This window comes from Tribolium madens, unplaced genomic scaffold (genome assembly GCF_015345945.1).
Source record: "Tribolium madens isolate multiple individuals breed KSU strain unplaced genomic scaffold, Tmad_KSU_1.1 Scaffold_96;HRSCAF=242;Tcas5.2_LG5, whole genome shotgun sequence".
Taxonomy (NCBI): domain Eukaryota; kingdom Metazoa; phylum Arthropoda; class Insecta; order Coleoptera; family Tenebrionidae; genus Tribolium; species Tribolium madens.
Genome location: NW_025401068.1, coordinates 9,742,427 through 9,756,221, shown reverse-complemented (window position 1 = coordinate 9,756,221; position 13,795 = coordinate 9,742,427). Strand labels below are relative to the sequence as shown.

General features: G+C 32.4%; 1 protein-coding gene across 2 annotated transcripts in view; it reads left to right on the top strand.

Moving 5' to 3' along the window:
- The window catches only part of LOC123012400, a 125,682-nt gene that overhangs the window by 35,091 nt on the left and 76,796 nt on the right, over positions 1-13,795 (top strand). The gene's annotated exons all lie outside the window — the stretch shown is intronic.

The window sequence follows — 13,795 nt, the reverse complement described above, 5'->3', positions numbered from 1 at the left end:
TATAGATTATTTTATTAGACTTTTACTTTCTTTAGCCATTGAGACAGAAAATTATAAAAAAGGCAGTTGACTTTAGTTTCTTTCTGCAAAATACGTAATACTATTTAGCGTCGAATGAAAGTAAGGTAATTTAATTTCATAAGGTTGGGTTTAAACAAAAAGCATGAAAAATGTCCGGATATTGATCATAATGGGCCACTTGGGGTCTAGACTAGGAGACTTGGTAGAGTCTATAGCTTCTGGATGACCAGGATATAAGCACAGTTTGTTTAAGTTAATTTCTATTTTTCGATAAAATGCTCTCAATTATTGAAAAGTTATGTGCATTTTATTTTATCTTGGCTGGAGAATTAGTTTTAAGCTCTTGTTCTCGTGCTCGCAGTATACCTAAGACTGAGACAAACGGTGGCAATTTACGATGCAAATACCACATTTATCGCTAATAATGTAATAGCTAATAGAGGGAGCCTTAATGAGAATCATCGTTTCATGTTGAAAGTAATCTGCTCCTCTTTATTTAATGTGTTGTGTATAACCAATAAAACATCTTAGTCGATATTCTATTGTATAGCGGATGTGCTTGTAATTTAGACTTTGGTTTGCAGGATTTTAGTTCCTAAGAATTCATTATATCAGTGTCTTATTTACAATGCAAATAGGTTTAGGACTTGTAAGTTGGCTACAATTAATTTATTAAATATGATATAATATTTTTTTTTATAATTAGTTAGTACAGTTTAGTTCATAAATACGAGTATAATATATTGGATGTCCGAATAGGAAATTTCCGAAACTAAGATGTTTAGCCAAAAACGAGTGATTCTGGGGCTCATTTTTTGAGAAAATAATATTGGTTAAAACCGCATCCCGCTATCATCTTTTGTTTTCGACTTACAGACAAAGTTGACATTTTGGCGAAATCTATAAAAATTCATATCTTCGTTATTATAGAAGATACGGATTTGAAATAAAGACATTATACAGGCACTTTTTTACGAGGAATTTAATAATGTAGTTAACAATTGTTTTCAGTTATTGGTTTAGCCGTGATAAGATAAACTTGTCTTTCCTTAAATGGAAATCATAGTCGGCTATGGCAATTTTGAATAGCTTATTTTTTTCTGATCTAAAAATATATACTTGTAACGGAATTTTTTTTATAATTATACTTTAAAAATTAAATACATATTTTGTTTCATAATAGTTGGCCATGGAAAAACTATTTCACTCCAAATGTGTAAATAATAATCAATAAGAGTTTTGTGAACTGTAAAATAGATAAAATTATAAAAATTTAAAAAATACGATACGTTATAAGTATTGAACAAACATGTGAGCGCTTCAGAACAAAATTATTACATTTTTTTAAAAAATCCAAAAATAGGAAAAACAAATGTGTCAACAGTCAACACAATTAGAAAAAACATTTTTTTGGTGATCTAATGGAGGTAGGATAACGTTCCACATAGACAGAATTTGGGTATTTGAATAGCCATATCGTCATTTTTGTGTCATATAAAATATATTTTATTGACGAATTAAAGCGGCTTTTTTTACAACACTCTTTGTATCACTAGAAGTTGCAATGGTAATGTTAGCTTGTTTAAAAACGAAGAAACGTTATTAGTCCCCAATAAGTTGATTTACGATTTATTTTGCATTTTTTTCATTACTTAGCACTTAGAAAACTCTTTCATTAGTGACACTGGTTGAATAATATACTTTAAATCCTTTTAGTTGAAGATGCAACATTTTTTCATGGCCAACTGCGAACAAAAATCAAAGATAACTTTTGCTAACAATGTATTATAATAGTTTGTTACAAATATGTATATATTTTTTAGATTAGGAAAAAACAAGCTTTTTAAAAATGACATAGCCATCTATGATTCCTATTTAAAAAAATACAAGTTTATTTTATTACGGCTAAACAAACAACTGAAAAAAAATGTTAACTACATTATTAAATTCTACGTAAAAAAGTGCCTGTATAATGTCTTTATTTCAAATCCGTATCTTCTATAATAACCAAGATAGATATGAATTTTTTTAGATTTCGCCAAAATGTCAACTTTTGTCTGTAAGTCGAAAACAAAAGACGATAGCGGGATGCGGTTTTAACCAATATTATTTTCTCAAAAAATGAGCCCCAGAATGTATCACTCGTTTTTGGCTAAACCTATTAGTTTCGGAGATTCCCTATTCGGACATCCAAAATGCAGCACCCTGTACACACTGCCTTACCTAATATGGGAAAAAATCATACAACTAGTACGTATATGATAGAGTTTTCACTAGAAAAAAATAAGTTTTGGTCCATACAAGACTAGATTTATTATGTTTTCATACGATAAGTTATAATTTATACTCGTAATCATAGTAGATAAATCGTAGAAATTAAAAATTCTGTGCTATGGGCATTAACTTTTTCTGTAAATAGATAATATTCTCTAACAGTACATATTATTCAAGCAATAATGTGATGGTATAGTACTAGTCTATTTTTATGTATGTTAACAGAGGGAAACCAACAAAAAAAATAAAATTTGTATTTGGAAATAAAATATTAAACTATAAAAAATAATTTCTTATTATCATTTTTACTCTTTGAAATGCGTCGATCAAGAAACTTCCAATTTTTTTTTTCAAACCACTAAACCTGTGTACTACCGATTCCACTTCTAGTCGAAACAGTTTTTTTCCACTGTTACCCTAGCGGGCGTCAGTTACTGAAAACCCTTCAAGCAGGGTTAAGGACCAGACGGGAAAGTCATGGCCCCTTCAGTTCCTACGCCATGTCGCGAATTACACTGCGTATACCATGCTTCATAGCTTCTACGCCTAAGATCGATACAACCCTCCGCGTTCTTCCTCTAACTGGACGCGTAACGTCGCTCCCGACTCGAATAGTTTCATTCGGGAATTTAACCCTCAATAAATTATTTTTTTACTAAACGTATTCAAAGTGTTGACAAGACGAGTTATTTATACTCGGTTGCGACAGGGTTATGGGGCTACTGTTGACATTTGGGATCTTTACTATTGTTAATGTATGTACACGGAGGGACTGACCTTAACAAAGGAGTATCCATTGCATACCGATAATCGTCGGTTGTGGTTGCAAATTTATTGTGTAAATTTGGGGAGATATTGGTGATGTTCAAGGGGGGATTTTCGTTTTCGTTAGCCTGCGGCAGACTTTGTTTTTTATTTTAATTGAAACTATATTGTTTTTTTTTAACCTTTTAAGTGTTCAATTTTAGGCCTTTTAATGCATAATATTAGTGATAAAAAAACTAGCCTTTTATGTTTAAAAAAATCGGATGCATTTTTCTGTCTTTAAAATGTTCTTACTCGAGCTCTCTCAAAATGTCATTTTATATCCCAAAGGAATGGAAAGCAATTTTTTCACTCAAGGGACTTAACTAAAAATAAGTATGTACATATTACGTCTAGTGTTTTTAGTGGTTCAAAAGTTATTTATATCTTTTAAACGTTAGATGTGATTGCATTGTAACTGAACTTTATTGATATTAAAGATTACAAGAGAATTTATTTTTATTGAGTTTGAGATTATGTGATTAGATTTCTCTATAAATGCTTAATATAATAGCCTTCACTTTACTCGTATTTAATTTCTTGAAGGAAGTAAATCTTTCAAGTTTTTATGAAAAGTACAATTCAAACTTTGAATCTAATTTATGCTTTTTTTAATATTTTAGAGATTTTTTTCAAACAAATTCAAACAAATTTAAACATGAAATTTCAGTAGTGACTTACGTAACAAAAGAATATGATAGAGAAATTAATACTATTACTATAATGTTACTTTTTAATCTTTTGTGACGTGAACAGCGTAAAAATTATAACCTGTATCAATTCTCAATAAAATTTTATTTTTGGAAACCTCTTAATACGTTATGTTGAACAGATTAAAATTTTATTTAAAAGTTTTTATTTTTTTAATCACTTCAATAAATTGTTACTATAATAATTATTATATTTTATTCCGTGTTTTTTAGGCACTGTACTTTTTTTAAGTCGATTATAGCCGGGCATTAAAAGCAAAGAAGTATTTTTTTAAGATGTTTGTAAGCACAACACAAAAATTTTTAATCGTATTTTAATTTGTATTTTTAAGTGTTTTGTGGTGGGTTGGATAGCTCTTGTTTTGCGGTTTTGTACTCAGACAGACCATTTTGCTTGGTAACATGTTTATGCACCCACTGCGACGAGTATGTTGCATTTTCTCGTTTAACCGCATTTTCTATTACCATTAAACATTAAAGCATGACACTAAATCATTTGTTTTTTAAAGCCACTGAGACAAACTCATGTCACTTGAAAATATTTTCAACATTTTTGTCTAGTCGTTTCATTTTCAAAATGCATGAGAGATTCCGACATAAACTATATCAGCACAGACTGGAATCTTCTTGAACTCCCTCGGTGGCTGTTTTAAAAAAGAGTTTACATGTCTACATGGTAAGTATCTGCAAGTCAGCGACGGTCGTTTCGCTCCACCTGTGAATATAAACGGCGGGTGAAAAGGGCACAAGATGGTTTTATTTTTTCCTAAAGGTTAAGGAGGGTCTTTTGAGGGTGCTCTTATCTAGAGCAATATAACTTCATAATGCACCAGCAGGATATATTCCCGAATTTTTGCGCCGTTTTAAGTTTTATGTTGCGATGTTTAAGGTCAAATCTGCCGATAGTTATGCGGAGTATAGGCCACGGTTGACATTATGAGTACGATTTATTTGTCGTCTGACCTAGATCCTATCCCTGTCAGATGTTCACTGGATATGAAGATAACGGATTGTTGGGAAGCATTGGATGCAATAAAGGAACGATAAATTGGTTTTATGTTTTCTGTAACTACCATAACATAAAGTCGATATTTTTTCTGTTTGTCCTGGAATATTTAGTATTTGTACAAATTTTCAAAAGTGGGTTAAGCAGTTGAGGAAATTGCGGGGAACTTTAACAATTAAAATTTCCCTTTTCTTCATTTAAACCTCGACAATCACATTTCGCTTTTATAATACAATAGAGCATTAAGATGCAAACAACTTGGTTATGTGGAGTCTGCTTTATTCCTTTCCCTTGCTTCGTTCTATTTTATACACATTAGCAACAGCATGATTTATTTTACTCAAAGAAGTAACGTCTACGCACCATCTTGATATACATATTTAATTAAAATTTAAATTCACGGAGGTACAAGAGTAATATTAACGCACATTCTTGGTTGGACGAGAAATGTAATCTTTGAGGGGTCTTTCTGTTAGTAAAATCACTGTGATTTATAGATTTTTTATTTTGAGTTGAAGTGGATTTATGAACACATATTATGTAGGATGTTTCATGTTTTCAAAAAGTAAGTGTCCTTTTTTTTGAACTCACGTTTTTTGTAATGTTTTAGAAAGATTTTTTTTAACCTACATTCTCAACATATGTAATTTACTTATTTTGGATACGAGTATAAACATTATTCCTATTATGTATGTAGGGTTTTCTAATTATAAAATGATGTAAACCAGCTTTTTTTCAAATGAAGCAGCCTATATTTATTTTTTATTTGGTAATGAAATCAAATGTTACTTTTTTTTTCTTAAATAATAATTTACATCTGATTCAGATTTGATATAAAAAGAACGATCTTACAAATACACAATTAGCACATAAATTCTCCATTTTGTATTTATTGTTCTTGAAAAATAGAGTCAGTTCTTCCTTGACTTGTGCCATGCTCACATGCTCAACCAACGAGAATTCTTCGCTTGAAGAAGATACAATTAAAGTATTGAAACTTCGCGACGAATTTAATGTTTCATTTCCCTGTGTCCTATAAACTATTTTCTACGCAATCAGGCTATTAGTACATAAAGTCCTTTTTTAATCAAAAATTGAACACCTGTTGATTTAGATTCGAAATACAAAATATTACTATGTACATTTACAACATGTAGATTTTTCATATTTAATTTTGGCAGTTTACACTTAATTTTACACTATTGGTGTAGGCACTAATGTGCAACAACATTTGAACTAGAAATAACTATTGTTGTTTCTAAAATGTAGATAATGCAGAATATTACGAAAGAGCATTTTTAATTAGGGAATATTGATTTTGATCTCTTCCAAACTTTACTTTCTGTTATTGAGTGAAACAATTGATGGCCCTGAGGCCTTCTTCATTAGCTTGAAACATTGCGAGTTGGATTTCGACTCTCTTAGTAAAACAATCAAACCTGGTAAAGTGGGTCCGAAGCTTTCCCAAACTTGGTTGGATCTTAAACTGGCATTCAAGTCGGATTAAACCGACGTTCGTGTTTTATGTTTACCGTTTCTATATGGGCTTTAAATGTTGTGTTTGCTTCTTAACAATAGAGCTCTCGATATAATGGGCAATGCAAGCGAACGTTGTAACTGCTGAAGAGGAAGCCTTGCATCACGCCATTCTATCGGAACTGATCATCGAGACAATTCGTTTATCAAGAGCAATTGTTATCGATTCCTTGTCCTGAAAGCTGTGATTCTTCCACAATTCGGCTATTTTCGCAAAATGAACCAATCTCGTCAGTTGTTTGCTTTCGTCGTGCGATGAATGGATGAACGGCTCGAATGTCAGCGATAAATTAATTTTTTCGGTCTACTTGGCCGAATTTTAAGATTAGATTCGACTATGTACGATATTTGGAAAAACGACTTTTCCTAAAACAAGAGTTTGAAAAGAACGCTTCGGTTGCGATCATTCCTATGGGGAATCAAAAATTCCCCTTCGGACTCGTTGACGTTTTTCTTATTTTATTTGGAAACACTTTAAGATATTCGGGTTTCAAGGGCGTTTTTCATGCTGGAATGTGTTTCTTTTTGTAGACGCTTTTGCAATCAATTTACATCGAAAGCTGGAGGGAAATTACAGAAAATTCAAGGGAATAAAAAGAAATGCGCAAGCCAAGAACTGGGGATCTGCCTTGATGGTTTTAATTACTTTTTTCTATTTTTATAATCTTATTTACGCATTTTGCAAAATTGCTCACGAATTAGCAGAGAACGATGGTTGATTAATTAATGAAAATTTTCTTCTCACTGAGGCAAAAATAAAAATAATACAAAATAGTGGTTGCAATACCATGTGGAACTGTATTCTACTATTTTTAAAGAGTTTATATTTACACTTTTTTCGTATAACTGCATTTTGTGTCCTTACTCATTATTATTTTATTACAAATACTGAAAAATTAGGTTTCGCTTTTTACGATGTCACTTTTCAAACCTCTTCTAGTGCAATTGCTTTTGGGCTGTATAAGATAAATTTCGACTCAAGCAATGTGCAAGCTAGCATGCGGCAGTAAAATTTTGTTGTCTCCAACAAGGAGGACTTTTGCTTTACCTAAGTCAGGGCTATAATGCTAGAGTTCTAATAAATCTGCATCAGGTTCGGCATTTTTCCGTCTATTATCTGATATTAGGTCCATAAGTCAATAGAAATCTTAATAAACTTTTTTGGAATGGCAGATAATGTCAGCATTTTTTATGCGTGGAGTAAGCGAGTTTGTTGCTTCTGGGGTTGATTATTTTTCCTTTTAAATTGACTGTGGATTTAATTCGGGCTTGACTAGAAGAACTTATTCGATCGAATGTCGTTTATCAAAGAGACTTATGGATGGTCTCTAGGGGTTAAAGACAGGGTTTGACCCGGTATTTGCCCTGCATTTTTGCCAGAGATCATTAAAAGGAATTTCTTGTCGTGGCAGGCTTGTGCTAATAAAAATTTAAATTCTCATCGAAATCGGGCCTTGCGTTAATTAAACCTCAAGTATTATTGATCATCGTTTTTGAGAAGTCTTTCGAGATTCCAACACTATGAAGCTGAGGTATTATTCGCCGGTATAATTCATGCAAATTAATCTTCGGGGCTGTTTTCCTAAGCGTCTGATGAATTGCTTACGAGGCTCTTCGGTAACTTAATCTCAACTTTCCATTATTATTATCGAAACATTTGAAATAATATTCATTGTTTTTAGACGAACTGGAAGTTAGAACATCATAAAACCAAATTAAAACCGTGTTTCTTTTCCGCATTACTGAAGATAAATGCGGTTGTAATTTCCTGAAAGTAACAAACTAATTTATTGAGACGAAGTTTTATTTAGAACAGAGAAACTGGGACGACGAGACGTCAACTGTATTGTCGTCTAATTTATTTAGGGATTTCCTCATACTATCAGTATCTTAGGAAATTACGACGGTAAAATATTCACGAAATTGAATGGAAGAATTATGAAAAATATTTCTGCCAGTGTCACTGCATCAAAATGTCAGATTGCTCTTTAAACTTTTCTGTTACCAAAAGTGGCATTGAGGGAAGTTTGAACTTGATATCTTTGAAACACTTGATTGCTGCAAAAGCTGCATTCATGAAAGATAAATTCAGATTTAAATTTTCTCGGAATTTCAGAGTGCGGAAGTTGCACTTAATCTCCTTGAGGGTATCGTTTTAGTAAAGTATATTATAGATTTTGTGCATTCTGCGGCAAGTTCTTGGCAAAAATGAAATACAACTATCTCGGATTTGTCAGAAAGTAACAGCAGAACTGGAATCTTAAAAATGCATTTATTGCTTCAAATTTACTCAATATAAAAAATACGTTTTAGGTGGTTCACAATTGTACTAAAATTAGCTAAGAAAAAAAGAATGACTCAGTTATTGTTGAAAAGAGTTTTTGTTGGCTGTTGAATATGAAAAGTATCTACTTTTGAATTCAATATTAAAAAGTTTGTCATGGAGCTAAAAATGGGTAAACTTTGTTTCGACAGGTTTTTCAGTAATTGTTTGCGTTATCGATTTTTACTGAAAAACTTTTATTGTTGTCTAGACGTTGTTTTGTAAACCTTATTGCTTTGGCGATTATATTTGGACAGACTGATTTATCACATCATAACTTTTGATAGCTTCGATTTTGTCAAAACATTTAGTCAAGCAAAGTTTCAATTAAGGAGAAATTGCTAACAGGATACATGTTAAATGCGCGACAGCTGGATAAGAGGTTAAACCGACCAAGTGACCTTTTCTTTTTAGGATTTAACCTGTCTGAAGTTGAGGGTTTAGTACTGTTTCCACATTATAGCTCTTTAATTTAATTTAGGACGCGGTTGAGGACTTTTTGCCAGTGAAAACATGGTACGAGTTTATGGATGATGTTGGAATTGTGGTCTTTTGTCACTAGTGACATGATTTATTTTAAAATTTGGACTTGATGAGTTTTCTGTGAGTGCAACAAGGGACTTTCATGAAGATATTACTAAACACAAACTTTAAACCTTTTACTTTCAAATCATAATTTTTGTTGTTTTATACCGTTTGGACTGAAGAGTGGATTGTTGAAGCAAAACTTTATCAAATTTAAGTGTCCTGTAGAAATTTTTCCCCGGGTATGCAAATGCACTTTCAAGTGATTTTGCTGGGTCAAGAGCTTTCATGGATTTTCGTGAGGGTGTTGATATTATTATGAAGTTTTCGGGATAATTTAAAAATTATGCGTTTTGATTGTTTCAGACACCTGTAACCTAAATAAAAGTGATTTTGAGCACGCCATGAAAAGTTAGTATGCAAATTCTCATAAAATTTCAAGGACATTACGAAAACAAGCCCCAATTTGTTTTTATAACCCTTAAGGTTTGGTAAAAGCGAACGATCGTTAAAACGTCAGAGAAATGAAGCAAACCTAAATCGAGCATCTTTTTGCTCCCAATGAAAGCTTTCCCAGACGTGAAAACGGTGAAAATAAAAGCACTACAACACCACCATCAGCTCGAATTGATTGCGAAAAACCGAAAGTTCCTGAATTCTCGAGCTTGTTAGCGCATCTCCATCGTATCTAATCTCATAAGACATTCATAATGTGGAGGAAAAGGAGCGAAATGCCGGAAGGCGACGCCTAATGTGTTGAATTTCCTTTCGGTGCACATTAGCTAAGCGAACCGATAATAGCCGGTATGTGCCACTAGCATATTCATATTTTATTAGCTACTGAACCTACCTTACTTGTCCTATTGGAAATTAAGAACAAATGCACCACAGTGCTGGCAGTGATTGATAGGCATTGGAGCTAGAATCTTCTTTACACTCTTATTTGCTCAAGCCATGATTGATGTTACTTGAAGAAATGCATCTTGATAGCTCCTATTTCGCAAATATTAAAAATCTCGACTTCATCAATAATTTGGCACGTACGCGTGTTATGCAAATGTGAATCATTCTTTCAGTCGATTTCGACTGGCATATGGAATCACACTTGTGGTACGTTAAAAGCTTATGGATCTGAAAAACGCCAAAACATAAACTGATAATACTTTTCGTACGCCCTAAGCTCAAATAAAACCGACCTTTCAACCGTAAATCCGGTTCATTTTAAACGGGTTTATATGAAAAGTGCTTCAATTCTGCAGGACATTTAAATCCGACGTTTTTCTTTGTTTTGAGGGGGTTGAAAGAAATTAACACATCACTGATGTGTTAAATGTGTTAAGGGGGTTTTGAGGAGTGCTTTTATAATTTACTTAATTAGTTTTAACTGGAGAAGTACTTAGGGGTGTGAACAGGCCTGCTAAGTTTGACAAGATTGTAAAGGAAATCTTGTCCAGATTACACCTAGAGAGAAGATTTTAATTTCAGTGAGTTAATAGTTTAGAATTTAATTTGAAAGTTTTCAGACTCGGAACATTATAACTATTTTTTTTTCGTATTTAATTAAGGCCGACTAAAGTCTTAAAAGCATAATTTCTGAATAAGCTAGAATATGTTTCATATATGTACATATGTTATAGATATGCTTTTATGCACCAAGTCTCTAAAGTTTTAAAGTTTTTTAATTTTTTTTTCATTTATTATTATTTTTCTGACTGATATAACTTTGATACATCATATTACAGTTAGAAAAAGAAGTGGTTGTATTTATTTTATATAGTAATTAAACAACAATTATTTTTCAGGGTTTATAATAACTTTCCGTAAACAACTTTTGTATTTACTCGAGAAATGTTGCATGTTACTGACTGACTACATCAATTATTCTTTGTGACAAATTCAGATAGCTTTTGATGTTTGCAACAGGTTTCACGGTTTTTCATGTTTTGCAGAGTCTTGAATAAACTTTAGCACCAGCAAGTTTATTCTTTTCTAAAACATAATATTAGACGAAACGACTGTTTTTATCAGCTGCAACAGTTGTAGTTCTTAATTATAACGAAACTACAGCACATTAAGCGTAAATATAGTCCATAAAGTGTTTTAAGTGCCACTGATGCCCAACGCAAATTGATTAAGCATTTAAAACCAAGTGATGAATTTAGTTTGGTAGCACTTTGAGTAAAATGTGCGAAATTAGTTAACGAAACTGAGAATTTCACTTAAACCCACCGATTAGAAATATTTGTGTCTGTTTATTGCGGGAGTTGTCGCTGCCGAATACCACCCTAATGTACTCATTTCTGATAATAGAATTAATTAAAAAGTTTGGAAATATCTTTAAGATTGCGTCTTCGCTTCAGCAAAAATTCTGTGTCATCCATTCTCGTGTAATTAATAGTATTAGATCTACAAAGGGCCAAAATTAGAAATTCAACAAACCATAAAATGTCAGCGGAAAATCCGGTATACACTCACCTTGGGTTCCCTTCGTGTGATAAACCCTCATACGTGATGCATTTTGTTCTGTTTTACGAGTAAGGAACTTTATTAAGGCGATACTGCAAATTTCATGAATAGTTGTTGACGTTTTTACTTTTTTGTTGTCGTGGCTGGAATCATTGTCAAAGTTTTTATTAACTCTTGTAGGGAGGACATGAATGCTTGGAATTTCTCAAGGGGTAGACCTCGTTTAGCAAACCACCAGTTCACAGACATTCTTAAGACAAAAACGGGAAAACTGCAAAGTTGAAGCTTCTAATTGACAAATTCCACAGCTGTTGCTTCTAGTGTCAAAAAGCAGGAAGAGGGAAGTTTAATTCGATTCCTTCTCTTTGCAGATTTTATATTATTTTACACTGTTTTTTGCAACTTCTTACATTATTCTTCATGAGTGAACGACCTTTAATCGTCACAAGAATTTTACAGTCACGTAAGCGAAAAATGTCGCCTGTCTACATTGTCTCAGTAATTATTAAGTAGATGAACAGCTCTTATCAGATAAATGAAAATATAGCGGCGCTATGCTTTTGCTGTTTATTCAAGGCACGTGGTTGTATCTTGAATTATTAATTAGCTATCCTAAGAGTGTGTCTGATTCACGCATTCTGAAGGGTTCATCTATTTGTAATAGTTTATCTTTAAATAAATCTTGCTCTGAATTATCACAGGTTTCGAATAAAAGATAAGGGCTGAATTAATAATTCACTAGAAATCTTATCATTGAATTTGGAAAACTGTGGTAAACTTAAAAAAAATTCAGTCAGTGTCATTAATTTTTGTAAAATTAGAAGTGAACGTAAAAATAAATCAAATTTTGTTATTTATTTTTATTAAAATTTTTGGTTAGAAATAATTTTTACGAGTATCTCTATCTTTCTATTTTTTTGTCAATGATTATTTTAGTCATGTAGTTACAAATATAAGTTGTATTAGGTTCTTTTTTGTTTGCTGAATTTTGCGTTTAAACTAATACGAATTTCAGAATAGATCGCGAACATATTTTGCTTTGCTGATTGCATTATATTTAAATAAATTTGAATGGCTTTGATAGAAGACCATATTGATTTAAACACATTTTTGACGACTTTATGAATATTTAGACTTTTATTTACCCTAAATATAAAAGGAATTCTTTAACAGAAATTGTGACAAATAGTGTCTGTTTTTTTTAAGTTCAATATTTTATCTCTATAGCTTTGTGGTAAACACCTGGAGCGGCTTAAATAAATCAAGACCCATTCTCATTGTTTCTGCTCTCCAGAGCGGTGATTTAAGGGTGAGAGCGGCCATAATTTACTAATCTGTTAATATTTATGAATAACTGTGAGACATGGGCTGGAAAAAAACTCACGTGTTTAATACTTTTTTATAATAAAAAAACAGTTAGAAATTTGTTTGTTTTGCAAATATAACCAGGCAACATATTTAAGGCCCAAATAATCCAATTATTTTGTACCCATCCATTCACATATCGTGTTCCCCTTTATTCCATCGCATCCTTTGTTACAGTGTTTCGACCGGTTCGTGGGGATGGCCCTTTTGATTCCTTTGAAATTTGCATACCTTTCCAGTCTAAATCCAGCCCCACTTGATTCGAGTTTTTATCGCAGAAACCAGACAATTTAATCAGTGGACTGAGTAGTTGAATAAGGGTACATTCTAGTGTTTTGTAACACTTGAATTGCGGCTGGAGTCGGAAAAGGGTGGTTTTTAGTGTTGTCAACTGGCGAATTTTCTCCCGTAGTTCCTTTTGAAGTGATGTTAATTACAGGTATTGTCGTTTCTAGTGGATACTTAACCTTTGTGCATAATTATTTTCCACAAAATAAAAATTATAAGGAACTGCTTTAACGTATGTTGTAAAATTCTTGAAATGCGGCTTTTCACTCTTTTTCATGCCTATGAACATTAAAACGCATTAAAACTTTGAACCATAAACCGTCTGCGAGAGTAATTTTCTGGTGGTGTATTTTTTGTGGTTTCAGAACATGGAAATCGACATTTTGAAGTTTGGAATTATTTTCGGATTGTCTTCGGTTGAAATCTGGGACATGGGAAGGGGCAATTGTCACTTCGTGAATAATTTCGAGCAATGAA